Source organism: Oryx dammah, unplaced genomic scaffold (assembly GCF_014754425.2).
Source record: "Oryx dammah isolate SB20612 unplaced genomic scaffold, SCBI_Odam_1.1 HiC_scaffold_9, whole genome shotgun sequence".
Lineage (NCBI taxonomy): Eukaryota > Metazoa > Chordata > Mammalia > Artiodactyla > Bovidae > Oryx > Oryx dammah.
The window spans coordinates 2701166-2715785 of NW_024070193.1; positions in this window are offsets into that span (position 1 = coordinate 2701166).

Consider the following 14620-nt stretch of genomic DNA (forward strand, 5'->3'; position numbering starts at 1 on the left):
ACTCGCCTCCCCAGCTCCCCCAAGTCAGAAGCAGGGTCCACTTGACTCAGCTTTGAGGCCCCGACAAGGTACAAGCAGCTCCTTCGAGGATCCTCCTCTCTGAAAATAAAAACTCCTGTCTAGTCTCCAAGAAGCTGGTCAGGAGGCGGTTTGAGGTCCTGCTGCTGGCTGAATTCCGAATGAAGCTCTGGAGGAGATTCTTAGCATGTAAGAGGAAGCCAAAGGGACTTTGAGAGGCCAGCGCCACAACCTCAATCGATGAAGGAGAAACTGAGGCTCCAAGAGGCACCGGGAGGTGCCTGGAGTCTTCAAGCTCCGTATGATATTCTTCCTGATAGCCAAGGATGCTGAGGTCCAGAGAGGCGGACCACACTTGGACAAAGTCACGCAGTGACTGCCAAAGCCAGGGTCTGGACTGACATGACTCACTGAGGTGCCTGGTCCCCTCAAGGACCCTCTTTTTGGGTTCTTGGCTCAACTTGGCAGAAGCTCTAGTACTACGTAGGCATTGGACTGCATTTTTAAATTGTTCAAGAAAGATTATTGTTCTTTCCCGCCCAAGACTGAGAGGAAGCAAAATGGTAACCACAGAGTTACCATATGACCCAGCAATTCTACTCTTACGCGGATACTCAAGAGACACGAGAACATGTGTCCACACAGATTTGTACCTGAGTGTTCATAGCAGCATTACTCATAGTAGTAAAAAGTGGTTAAAAAGCCACATGTCCATCAGCTGATGCCTGGATAGACAGAGTGCAGTCTGCCCACGCCATGGAATACTCTTCAGCCGTGAAATGTGCATGTCCAGCACAGGTCCCAGCGTGGATGCCCCGTGACCCTCATGCTCAGCAAAAGAAGCCAGTCACGAACACCTTGACTCTGTACGAAATGCACAGAACAGGTGAGTCTGTAGAGACGGGAAGCAGATGAGTGCTTGCCCCGCGCTGGGGGCATGGGCAACGACCGCTGGAGCTGGCAAGGCTTCTGCTGGGTGATGAAATGTTCTATGGTTAGGTTGAATGGTGACTGCGCGGCTCTAATCATGATGGAAAATGCTGAACTGTGCATTTTAAACGGACGGATTTTATGGCGTATGATTATATCTCAGTAAAGCTGTTTTTTAAAAAACGAAAAGCAAGCAACTAAATGTGGAGCGTGCTGGACAGGACATCCTCTCTGTGAGTCAGCACGGCCCCTTCAGGTGGGCCCAGGCCCCCTCCTGCCTTGGCTCCTAGCTGTTTGGAGGCATAAGGAAGGTCATGGAAATGAACCTGGGGCCCAGGCTTCACTGATCGTGGCCTCATCAGGAGAGAGCTTTCTCGGCCACCTTCCTCCTTGTCTGTCTTCGTAGGCTGCACACTGTCTCTCCTGCTTCATTCATTCTTTCATTTATCCATCAAGCATTTGTTGTTGTTGTTCACTCGTTAAGTCATGTCTGACTGTCTGCAACTGCATGGACTATAGCGCGCCAGGCTCCTCTGGCCTTCACCGTGTCCCAGAGTTTGCTCAAATTCATGGCCATTGAACTAATGATGCTATCTAAGCATTTCATCCTCCACCACCCCTTTCTGCTTTCACCTACAATCTTACCCAGCATCAGGGTCTTTTGCAATGAGTCAGCCCTTCACATCAGGTGGTCAAAGTACTGGAGCTTCAGCTTCAGCATCAGTCCTTCCAATGAATATTCAGAGTTGATTTCCTTTAGGATGGACTGGTTGGATCTCCTTGCAGTTCAAGGGTCTCTCAAAACTCTTCTCCAGCACCACAGTGCAAAAGCATCAATTCTTCTGTGCTCAGCTTTCTTTATGGTCCAACTCTCACATCCATACATGACTACTGGAAAAACCACAGCTTTGACTAGACGGACTTTGGTCGGCAAAGTAGTGTTTCTGCTTTTGTATACGCTGTCTAGGTTTATCATAGCTCTTCCTCCAAGGAACAAGCGTCTTTTAATTTCACGGCTGCACCTACCGTGTACCAGGTTCTGTGCTGGTCGCGACACAAACCTGCCCAAGTCCCTGACCTCAAGAGATGAACATCTTGTCAGGGAAAGAGATCAGGAGAGGTAAAACACCATTTGATACGACACATCCACTCATGCACGTGATAAGTGTTTCTTGGGCTCTGACTGCGTTTGGACCTTTGTTGGGGGCGGGGCCGTGACCATGCTGCCCAGGTTCAGGCCCCTGCTCAGCCGCCGACCAGCTGTGTGATCCGCTCTGTAACGTGGGGATGGAAGTAGAGTCTGTGCTCTAGGGCTTCTGCTCGGAGCTGGAGCCGCCCGGTCTGCGTAGGGCAGCGAGCATCATTACTGGTGGTTTCACTAGGTGCGGACGGTCTGAGGGAAGCAGTGAGGCTGTGGGTTCCAGCCTGAAGGAGCAGCTCAGCTGGGCAACGGGCGTAACAAGGAGAGGGGACAGCTTCGGCAGAGCACCGGGGAGGCGGGCCGCGGAGAAGAGGTGAGGTGGTCCTGGGTCTCTGGTTCTCCCCGCGCTGGCCCTGTGTCTGCCTCTCCCTGCAGGTCCCCAGGCAACCTCACAGCCTGGGGAGGCCTCCGGAGCCGCCGCTCAGGGCCCAGGTTTCCCTCGCTCCATCATCACTGCCTCCAGGAGGTGGGCGTGTCACTATCCCCATCATGCAGATGAGAAAACTGAGGCTCAGGGGCGGGGAGCGCCTGGCCAGGGCCACTCAGCCAGTGAGCAGAGGCGCTGAGGTTCACATCCACGTCGGTTTTGCTGAACCCCACATCGTTAGCCACCAAAGTGGAGGCTAGAGCCTTGGGGGAGGGTCAGGGTTAATGAATCAGGCCTTGCGTTAGATGGGGGTTAGACTTCTGGTGAGGGCCTCCCTTGGGCCTCAGTTTCCTCCTCTGCAGATGGAAGCAGCAACTTTGACCCAAGGCACATAGGAAGTGCCAAGCGCCCCCCAAGTGACCAGGATGGACACCTGCTTACGTGACCTCGGGCAAAGCTCCTACTGTCTAAGGCTCAGATCGCTGATGGGGAAAAGTGATCTCTAAAGTCACTCTCATCTGGAAATTTTCCTGACAGTTGCCTGCCTGAGCTTGTACTGTGGGAACTGATAAGAATGATTTTAGGGTTACTGACAGCAGGCAAAGCATGCAGGCTGAGTGGGCAAACGGTTTCCAGATTTAAGAAATAAAAGTAAAAGATACTCACCCAAGCGGGAATTTCAGATAAAGAAACAAATACTTTCTTACTTTAAGTATGTCGCATGAAATATTTGGGACACACTAATACTAAAAACATTTGCTTGTTTATCCGAAATTCCTCTGTAAATGGGCATCCCGTGTTTGACCTGCAGCCTTAGCAGAAGTAAGGTTGGCCGTCGGCTGGTGAGACGATCTTGACCTCTCCTCCCAGAGATGCATGGCCCCAGGATGGTAGAGCGGTAGGAAGGTCAGAGGGCAGACGAGCCCCTCCCACCCCTCCCAGAGTCCTCCCTGCTCTGTTCTTGATAGAAACTCACCCCTGCCGTTGGCTGAGCCCTGGCTCAGCACATCACCTAGAGAGATGGAAGTGCTGTAAGACAAGCCTTTATCTGATGGGCAGGCTCGCAATGGCTGTTCAGGGTTCAGGATGGGCTCCTGACCCCAAAATACCTGTGTCATCCCCCGACCCCACTTGCTACTCCTCCACTATGCCAGGCACCCAAAAAGCACTGGGTTTGAGGCCATCCTGCCTCCTCCCAGGAAATGCCGCTTGTGCCCCAAGGTCTGGTCCACAGCTCAGCGGGACTCCCAGACCTCTTCATGGGGAAGAAGCCCTTCTCTCCCCCGACCCCGCTCTCCCCACCCCTGTGAGATAGGATTGACTCCCACTGACCACTCCTGCCTGGGGAGAGGATTTCTAAGCACCGCGGCCCAGGCCTGGCGTGCAGTGGCCTGCCCCCTGGCCATCTCCTGTCCAGCCACAGCACCTGCCCCGAGCTCCTCCACGTTCTCCTTTCCCAGGGCCGGTTGCTTGATCTGGGTGGGTCCCATTCAAAGGCAGGAATAAGGCATTGCTAAGGCTTCCCTGGGGGCTCAGACGGCAAAGCGTCTGCCTGCAATGCGAGAGACCTAGGTTCGATTCCTGGGTCGGGAAGATCCCCTGGAGAAGGAAATGGCAATCCACTCCAGTACTCTTGCCTGGAAAATCCCATGGATAGAGGAGCCTGATAGGCTACAGTCCATGGGGTCTCAGAGAGTCGGACATGACTGAGCGACTTCACTTCACTTAAAGGGACTGGGATAGAAACTTTTCCATTCTTTCACAGTCTCTTTTTGTCTCTCTCTTTATTTTCTTCACCCATCTCCCTCTCAACCCGACATGGTATTTTTTATCTGCTATTCAATGGTGCTCTTTTGGGCACAGGGAAACTGGTGGGGGAACCATGCCCTCCCCTGGGGCCTCACCCACAACCCAGCCCCCACGTGCCCACCAAGTCCCAGGTTCCCCCACCTGCAAGCTGCCTGCCTGGCACACCAGGCCCCGGATGAGGACAGCTGACCTGGGATCTCGCCTTCCCAGGCTCCCCCACCAACCCCTGGGTCCTGAACACTCCCTGCTGGGCAGTGTCCTCCCCGCGGGGTACCTGGCCCCCTGTGGAGTAGCCCCAGGTGCCTTCTGGGGCTGCCAGCTTGGGGCAAGAACACTGCTGCTCTGCCCTTCTCTGAGACACTTGCAGGCTTGTGACCCTGAGCCTCTCTGCCTGGGCCTGTCCCTGGGGAAAAGGCAGCCACGGTCCCTGCACGGGGCCTGGGATGCAGCGGGCAGGTCATGGGCGGGAACTTGGATGTCCCGGGAGGTGGCAGGAGGCTGCAAGTCTCAGCGCAAGCTCCACATCGGACTCCAGCAGCACAAGTGCAGATACAGCCACTGGGAATTTCAAGTCAGCACCGGGGAGCTTTCAACCCCAAGCACAGAGCTCTTCTGAGCAACTGCCCTGGTCACAGTCATCAGAGCAGCCTGGATCTGCTCCCTCCTGCTTCACAGCCTTTGCAAAGGGTGCTCCCTCAGTCTGCAGCGCTGTGCCCGTCCCTCCTTCCCCAGTGAAACTCACCCACACCTCACTTCCCGGGAGGCCAGTGTCAGCGCCCCCCCGGGGCTGGAGGCTCCTGAGAGCAGGAACCAGGGGTCCGCTCTTCAGCCCCAGGGCCCCTGGGGCCAGTCCACAGAAAGCGCTGGCTCGGTCTGGGGGCCTGAGCTACTGACCCAGCGAGGGGTCCAGGGGAGTGGGAGGAGGGTGTGGCCCAGGCAGTGGAGACAGCCAGGCAAGTGGAAGGCGATGAGCCTGTGTGTCTGATGAGACAATGCCCCCAGGCCACTGGGCACGTGGAGGTGGGCAAAGAGCTGCCCGCGATGTCCCGCTGAGCATGAATGCCCGGCTGTGTCCTGGAGAGAGCTGGTCCCCAGGGGGACCCTAGCTGTACCGTGTTGTGGTGGAGCTGTGCAGAGGGCAGACTGGAGGCGGGGGGCCCTGAGGGGCCGGAACAGTCATCCAGACTGGGGCAGTGATGGGGGGTGGGATGGGGGCCGGGGGCACAGGCGGTGAGCGGCCGCCCTGGTGCTGGGCCCGCGCGGCCTAATCCCTCCCCCTGGCATGGGGTTAGGTGAGGGTCTTAAGAGTCACGTGGCAGCCCAGCCTGTGCTCCAGGATTACCGTGGCTCGGGTGCTTCCCGGGGCCCTGAGGTGGACGGGCACGCACGCACAGGACCACAGCCACGTCTGAATCCTTCACTGAACCAGGGCCCGGGGTCAGCTCTGAGTTTGAAAGAGCCCCCCTCCGTGAGGTGGGGAACATAGGAGACCTCGAGGCCCCAGGCTAGGGAGTCTGGGCAGAGGAGAGCCGATGTCCACCCTGGAGAGCAGGTGTTGGTTTCTGGGGTTTCGAGGTTCAAGAGTCCTGTCGCGGGTGGAGGGCCACCCTCGGAACCTAGGGACGTCCTCAACAGGCAGGTGTGCCGAGTGAGGAGGGGCCGTAGAGTGGGCGTGACTCTCACGGGAGGGCAGGGCTGATGGGTCAGAGAGCTCCCCTGCGTCAGGGCCCCCACACCGCGGGCTGGACCGTCCTGGCGTTTCCCCACGGGGCACCGCTGGCCGCCTGTCCTCCCTGTCTGCTGGTGTGCCCACTGGGACCTGGGGGAGCTTTGCCAGATGTTGGGGAGGAGCGAAGGGGTCAGAACGGCAAATGAGGAGAAGAGCTCATTTAGTAAGAGTTAGTTTAGTAAGCACATGCCTGAGCTGGGAGAGAGACCCCCAGGTGTGGCTTCCACCCTTGAGGGGCTTCTGCTCTTAAAGTCACTGGGTTCCTTTCCAGGCCAAAGAGCTCACTGTCTTGAGACAGAAGTCCAGCCATGGAGAGTCAGAGGAGGGAGGGCTGCAGCTGGGTACTCCCGCGGCCCACCATGGGCTCTGCATGAGCTGGGGGGGGCTCCGGGCGTGCATGTCCCGTGTCCCTGGAGCAGCAGGTGGGCCCAGAGGGAGCATGGGGGCTCCGGGGGCTTGTTCACACCCCGGCTGCGACCCCACCCCTGGAGCACCGACCACGAGGGGCGGGTGGACCCAGGAAGGAGGGTTTCCAACAAGGTATGGATGGTGAAGGGGGTGGCCCAGGAAATGCCCCTTGAGAGCGATGGGCCGGCGTGTCTTCAAGCCTCGCTTTAGCCCCGTAAACTGTCTTCCTGCACCAAGAGCAGCATCCCTTCGCTGCCGTGCTAACTGCCCATCTGTCCCTCCTCCTCCATTGCACAGATGCAGGCTGAAGCAGCCCCTGGTCAGGCACCCCATGGGGTGCAGAGATGCGGACCCACCCACTTCCCTGGGAACAGGGCTGTTCCCAGGAGTGAGCGAGAAGGAAGCAGCTGCCGTCGGGGTGCAGGCAGCACGGGGGTCATCAGGACCACTCCCTCCGTCTTTGGGCACCCAGCTTCTGGTGCTCAGAGCCGGGGATCCAGCCGGACCTGGCCCTCAACGCCCCAAGCCACAGGTTTCTGCCGCCCCCAGTGAGGAGGAGCAGGCCAGGGTTAATGTGGCCCCAGGCATCCCTGGCCTCTGGCTCCAGGACAGGCCAGCCCCAAGTCCTTCCAGAGCAGCAACTGCCTGGGCTCCACCTCTGTCTGCCCACCACTTACAAAGCCCTGTGTGCCGGGGCTGCATGGAGTGGTGATGGGCGTTTCGTTACCTGAATTCTTCCTGAATAAAGAGCCCACTGAGTTGGCCACATCTGGAGGCTGCCAGGGCAGGAGGCTCAGTGCCCGCCTCCCTCCTGCCACCCAGTTCCTGAGAGGAGAGAGCTCTAGGGGCTTGGTTTTCTTCTCTGAGGTCGCCTTCCTCCAGGGAGCAGCTACCCAGAAGTTGCAGTCATTCCCGCTGCCACATCCTGTGCTTGGCATTGGAGGCCCCAGGCAGCCCATTCCTCTTCGCTCTCTCTCCTCCCCGCTCCCCCAGCTTGGCAGGGCATCCACCACTGAGGACCTCATTCCCACCTCTTGCCTTTGCTGGGGCTGTTGGTGCCCGGGCTGGGGCAAACAGGGCAAGTGGGTCCTCCTGCTGCCCCACCCCTGTCCACACCCTATCCAGGCCCCACACCCCCAGATGGAGGGGGACACACACATGGGATGGAATAGGAATTCACAGTCCAGCCAGACTAAGGGGACCTTAGATTCCAGCCCTTGATTCACGGTCCGATAACCTCCTCTGGGCACAGGCTCGGTCCTCTGCTGCCGTTTCCTCGCCTCGTGGGGCCTATTTTATGGCAAAAAGTGTGTCTTTGGGAAGCCAGAGGGATAGAGACTTGGTGAGGAGCGGTGGCAAGGGTGCAGAATGAGCGTGGGTGTGCCTTCCTCTGCCCCCGCCGTGGGTGGCCTCGGACAGGCCACACCCCTCCCTGAGTCCAGTGACATCAGGCTTATGATACTGTTCTTTTAGGGGCATCAGTGAACAGCAGATCGTTTTATTACGAGGTTCAGCCGGTAGCCCACGGCAGATGGAGGGGCCAGAGTTCTGCAGCCTAGTGCCCTGTGCTCCCCAGGATGTGAGACGCGGGGCCCACCACCCAGGAGAGGTCCCCTTCCAGGGCCTGAGACCACCCAGGCGGCGGTGGGGGGAGGAGCAGCAGGGCTGGGCTGACCCCTCACCTTCTGGAGCAGCCAGGGACGCTGAGGAGGCGACCTTTGGACTGAGACACAAAGATGGGGAGGGACCAAGATCTGGAGGAGCATTCCAGGCCGAGGGAACAGCAGAGCGAAGGCCCCGAAGTGGGAACCAGCGGGATGCGTCCCAGGCCAGTGGGGCGGCGGTAGGAGATGGGGTCAGGGAGCCCCGTGCCGCTGTGTGAGTGCAGCAGATGTGGGTCCCGCGAGGTCGGGTGAGCCAGCCAGGGCCACACAGCAACCTCGGGAATGCAAGGCTGCAGCGGGGGCCCAGCAAGGCTGTGCCAGGCCCTCGAAGCTGCCCGTGGGGCCCTGCAGCCTGGGCCCAGTGGAGGAGGCTGGTGCCCGTGGCCAGGGGATGTCAGGGCCCAAGGCCTGACCGCTCAGTGCCCTGCTCAGCTGGGGCAGGGTGCCTGGATCTGACCCAGGAAGGTGCAGCCTGGGGACGGGGGCCGAGCAAGGAGGAGCAGAGCCCGGACCCCAGGACGGGCAGGGCAGACGCCTCAGAAGGGCTGGCTGCACCGTAGGGCCTGGGCACCGGGCTCCAGATGTTTCTGAGTAACAGGTGGCTTGTCAGCAAGGCGTGCCTCTGGGACTGAGGTCTGCTGTGCCTGGGAGAAGTCACGGGGCCCTGTGCCCACCACCCACTCATACACTGACTCCTTCATTCACTCGTTCATGGGCTCATTCATTCATTCACTCACCCACTCATTCATTCACTCACTCATTCACACTCATTCATTCACTCAATCACTCATTCATTCATTCATTCACTTATTCATCATTCACTCACTCATTCATTCATTTAAAAGTTTCATGGAGAGCCAGGTCCTGAGTCAGGAACCAGATCCTATTTATAGCCACAGAGCCTCAGATCCCATCAAGGTCCTTAAAAAAATTCCCCAAGAGAGACTTGGCCCCAGGAAGGGGTCTCCTGAGGTGGTGATGCTGTTTGAACTAAGTCTGCGGAAAGTCTCTTGGAGAAAAGGAAAAGGCATTCTGGGTATCGGACGCAGACGCCAAAGGCACAGAGCTGTGCGCTAGAGCGGCTTTCAGGGTGGGAGTCCGGGCAGGACAGAGGTACAGGGGGCAGGGGTGCGGAGGGGAGGGAGGGGGAGACGGGGACGGGACAGGCAGCGTCGTCTCCTGTTACAGCTCCCTGACCGATGTCCGAGCTGGGGAAGCCCCTGGGATCTCGCCCCCTTCTGCAGCTCCGCCGCATCTGTCTTTCCCTCCCACCCTCCCATGAGCTCCAAGGCTGGGCACACAGTGTCCCCACAACACCCCGCCACCCGCACTCACCCTGAGTTAGGGTTTTTCCAGGCCTGAGCCCACCCATTTGCTGGAAGGAGACATCGAGGCCCAAAGCTCAGAGCTCTCCTATCAGACCTGCCCCAGCAGAGCTGTGGATGGCCCTATAGTTTGGTCATTAAATACCAAATAGGGGCTGGGCCCCTTGTGGGCTTCAGCGCCCGTGGACAGCATCTAGAGGAAGAGATAGGGCTCATCCTATCTCCGGTTTATAGTTCACATGAGCAAAGAACGGGCTGAGGACCTCCTTCATCCATTCAGGGGGTTTGCCTTCAATATCCTCACGCTTCCTTATGACCCCCTCGTGCTCCCCTTCCAGTTCGGTTGGGCCTCAGCCTCATGTGAGCCTACCTGTAAGATCTTGGCTGAAAGTTAGGATTGGCTAACAACCAGATGTTAGCTGATCACTAAGGTGTTGGCTGAAACACTACTCAGTTAATAGAGAACTAAGGTTAGTTGTCTCTCAACTGTGCGTGCACGCTTAGTCGTGTCTGACTCTTTGTGACCCCGTGGGCTGTAGCCCACCAGGCTCCTCCATCCGTCGGATTTCCCAGGCAAGAGTACTGAGTGGGCTGCCGTTTCCTCTTCCAAGGGATCTTTCCGACCCGACGATCGAACCTGAGTCTCTTGACTCTCCCCTGCATTGGCAGCTGTTCTTTGCCACCAGCACCGCCTGGGAAGCCTGTCTCTCAACTATAGTTGGTGATTAGCTGTTAATTCAAAAGTAAGATTTCTATAACTCAGTAATGAAATGGCTAACCAGATAGCATAAATTCAGAGATATTTATATATTCACGTACTTCACAGCATTATTCATTATAGGTGAACATGTCCATTGACAGATGGCTGGATAAACAAAGTGTGGTCATGCATCCAGTGGAATATTACATAGTCTTAAAAAGGAAGCAAGTTCTGACACCATGTTAGACTGACATGGAGGATATCGTGCTAAAAAGATATACTGTAGGAATCCACTTAGTTGAGGTCCTTAGAAGGAGTCAAATTCACAGAGACAGAAAGCAGAATGAGAAAAATTGTAAGCTTTATGTTATATATCTCTTACCACAATTTTAAAAAGTCAACACAGTTTTAAAATGGGCAAAACAAAAGCTATATGATAGCCAATAAACATGTGTATGCTTTTGAACTGTGGTGTTGGAGAAGACTTGTGAGAGTCCCTTGAACAGCAAGGAAATCCAACCAGTCCATCCTAAAGGAGATCCGTCCTGAATATTCATTGGAAGGACTGATGCTGAAGCTGACGCTCCAATCCTTTGGCCATTTGATGTGAAGAACTGATTCACTGGAAAAGACCCTGATGCTGGGAAAGATTGAAGGCGGGAGGAGAAGAGGACGACAGAGGATGAGATGGTTGGATGGCATCACTGACTGGATGGACGTGAGTTTGAACAAACCCTGGGAGATAGTGATGGACAGGGAGGCCTGGCGTGCTGCAGTCCACGGGGTCGCAGAGTCAGACCCAACTGAGCGACTGAACTGAACTGAAGCACATGGAAAGATGTTCAACATCACTTGTCACCCAGGAAATGCAAACTAAGCCCCAAGGAGGTACCGGTGCTTTTGGAACTGAAGTGAGAAGACTAACCACAGCGCTGGCAAGGAGGCGAGCGACTGCAATTCCCAAACAAGCTTGTGGGAGCGTGACCCAGCCCAGTCACCCTGAGACCAGGGCTCCGTTCATGACTGAGTCGAGGGGTAGGTCTCCGAGCCGAACTAGGGCTTCATCTGGGAACAAGCTTAGCCGTAGACTGTGACGAGGCTCAGGGCTCAATCTGGAACCAGAGCCAGAGCTCCGTCTGTGAGTGGCATCAAGACCCAGGTCAGGAGCAGCATCACGGCTCGGCTTCTGTCTGAGGCAGTGCTGTGACCAGCTGTGACCAGGCTGTGTCTGGGACCAGGAGTCCTGCGAGAGCTGGGGCAGGACTCAGCCTGCGTCTGTGCTCAGAAGCTCCCCCATGGGTGCCTGGTGAGGCGGAAGCCTGAACGTGGCTTCCAGAACCGTGTAGCTCCCTTCCTTCCTGCAGCCAACTGAATCTGCCTTTATGCCTTCCAAACCCAGCTTCTGTCTCCAGGCACTGTCCTGAAAACTGCCCGCATGGCCAGAGGAGCTACCTCTGTGTTTGCTCCCAGACCCCAGCCTCCCGCCTCCCTGCCAGGGAGACTCCTGGCTCCAGGGCTATTAAGGGAGGGATCTGTGGAAAGCCCCAGGTAAACAAAGTCCAAGCTAGGGGGCTGGGGCCGGCGCCTGTCCCGCCCCCGGCTCGGTGGGCTGGCTCTGAGAGAAGCCCAGAGTGTGGAGCGGGGGATGTTGACAAGAGGCTTAATGAAATCCAGAGGGAGGCGCCCTGGCAGGGCCCACCTGGATGGAAGCCCAGGACGGTAATTAAATTAATTCTGGGGTTTGTCCCAACAAGTGCAGAAGCGAGAACTGAGGCCAGGGCCCACTCGCTCGGGGCTCCAGGAGTTTGTTATAATTACAGGGAAAAATAAGTTTTGGAACTTACGTAACCGCACCGCTTCAGGCCCTGAAGGTTGGGCCCAAATTGCTTTCTTTTTCCAGGAAATGCACAATTGCACGGCTGCACCTGCACCCCAGGGTCACCTCTGCGGCTCCCAGGACGTGCCAGAGCACAGGGCAAGAGCTTGGTTCCTGTCCCCATTTCTCAGAAGAGGCCACATGAGGCTCGGGGGCAGAAGGGTCTCGCGCAGGGTCATATGATCTGAACAGAGGACAGTCTTCCGGCCCCAGATCCCAGTCATCCTGCCCCAAACCTCTCTGGCGGGGAGACTGTGGGCGAGCAGGACATGGGGAGAGAGGGAAGGAAGGCCCCGGAAGCGGCGCCTCCTTGAAGGATGAACGGGGTGGGCAACCGAGAAGGTGGAGGAGTGGACGCACTGGGCAGAGGAAACAGCTTGGGGCTGGAAAGAGCAGAACTCAAAGAGAGGAAGGGATAGACCCTTCGGGCTGGGGAGGAGGTTGAGGCAGGCTGAGCCCCAGAGCAGTGTGCGAGGGGAGATGCAGAGAGGTCCCCCCAGCTTGTCTTATTCAGCCCAGTGAGGGAGGCGCCTCATTGTTCCCATTTGACAGATGAGTAAGTGGAGGCTCAGGGAATTTAGGACACACAGCCAGGAAGTGGTCTTGCTGGGTTTAGAGCCCATGGCTGTAGGGCTTAAAACTGCCCCCTTAACCATGCTTCAGTACCACTAACTCTCCTGGCTTCCTGGTTCAGCTCAGCCCGGGTATCAAGGCATGATGGTGCTCCAGGCTGGGGTGGGAGAGGGGAAAGAGAAGAAACTGTTTGCCAGGGGCAGGGCAGTGGTAGGGAGCTGACTGCTGACCCCAAGCCTCTGCAGGGTCCTCCCCAGGGCGAGGAAGCCAAGACCCTTCACAGCAAGGGAGGGTGAAGCCAGTTCCAGCTGAACTGTGTGTGGGCTTCCTGGCCAGGAAGTGAGCCTCCCATCCTGGGAGGTATGTAGGCAGAGGATGGACAAGGAGGCACCAGGAGGCGGTCTTGGGTCAGGTCGCTCCTAGATCTGCCCGTTGGAGTTCTCGGGAGCCCCCACTGTCCTGGAAAAACCCCTTCTCAGCCACTGGCCGTTGACGGATGCGTCAAAGGAAGCTCTAGAAAGAGGCAAGGCCCCCTGCCCCTCCGCGCCCCCCACCTGAGGGATCTGTCTGCTTCCAGAGCATTTCCCTCTCCTCAGATGTCTCCAGCACCTCGAAACACAGTCCCTGAACAGAATCTGGAGGAAAACGTCCGTCTAGTGTGCGGAGACCTCTCTGTGGGGGCCTGTCTCCCTTGAGCAGCCCAGGCGGGCCTCCAGGACAAGGGATGTAGCCAGGCTCAGTCCTCTGGGCAAGGCCTCTCTTGGTTAGAGGGCTAGAGGGGCCTCACCATTGCCCTTAATCAGGGATGAGAGTGTTTTCGGGTGAATATTTCCTGACCGCGGACAAGACTAGACAGAACCGTATGCCCCAGATTTCTGGCAGCCTGGGACCCTGCACCGTGGGCCCTGCCCGCTCACCTCACCTCTTCCCGGTGGCCTGGTACTCACCCCTGAAGCCTGAGTTCTGGCCGCCAGCTTCTTTGAGAACACTGCTTGTGGCATAAAGTGTTGGCAAAACTCCCTGCCTCTCCTTTTCCCGTCCTTCCAGTCTCCCTGGTCCCTCCCCTCAGACCTCATCTCCATAGCCCTTAACCTGGTGGTTGGCATCTTGTTATACACAGCAAGGACAAGCATCTCGGGCAGGGGAACTGCATGTGCGGTAGCCCAGAGGCATGACCACAGTGAGGGCTCCTCAGAGCAGAACACGTGTGATCTGTGGCTGAAGCCCAAGCTAGGACTTCATGCCTCCTGACTCCTGAATACTTGATCATGAGGCCCCTAAGAGCAAGGACCTTGCTCAGCATAAGTACGTCACCATTATTTCGAGAGAAAATTACAATGATCCACCAATTCTCCACCCAGACTCGAGTTGCCCCGGGTATTCCACCTGGCTGGGCCTTCCCTCCTTCCTCTTTTCTTTCCCAGAACCAGGATCCTTTTATTTATTTTATTTTATTTGGGCTGCGCTGTGCAGCATGTGGGATCTGTTTCCCGATGAGGGACTGAACCCGCACCCCCTGCATTGGAAGCACAGAGTCTCAGCCACCGGGCCGCCGGGGAAGTTCCTGGAACCCAGGTCTAGAGAAGGGGTATACGTCGCACTTGACGACCAGGTCAATCTCTTTAAGCTGGAACAGTCTCCCAAATGTTTTCCCCAACACATGACTTTGTAAAAAATTTATTCATCAGATTCCCTTATGAGACTGGGGTCTGTGGCACATTACTGTTGCTGTTCAGGTCAAGTGGGCCTTAGGAAGCATCACTGCAAACAAAGCTAGTGGAGGTGATGGAATTCCAGTTGAGCTATTTCAAATCCTCAAGGATGATGCTGTTAAAGTGCTGCACTCAACATGTCTGCAAATATGGAAAACTCAGCAGTGGCCACAGGACTGGAAAAGGTCAGTTTTCATTCCAGTCCCAAAGAAGGGCAATGCCAGATAATGTTCAAACTACCTCACAATTGCACTCATCTCACACGCTAGCAAAGTAACACTCAAAATTCTCCACGAAAGGCTTCAACA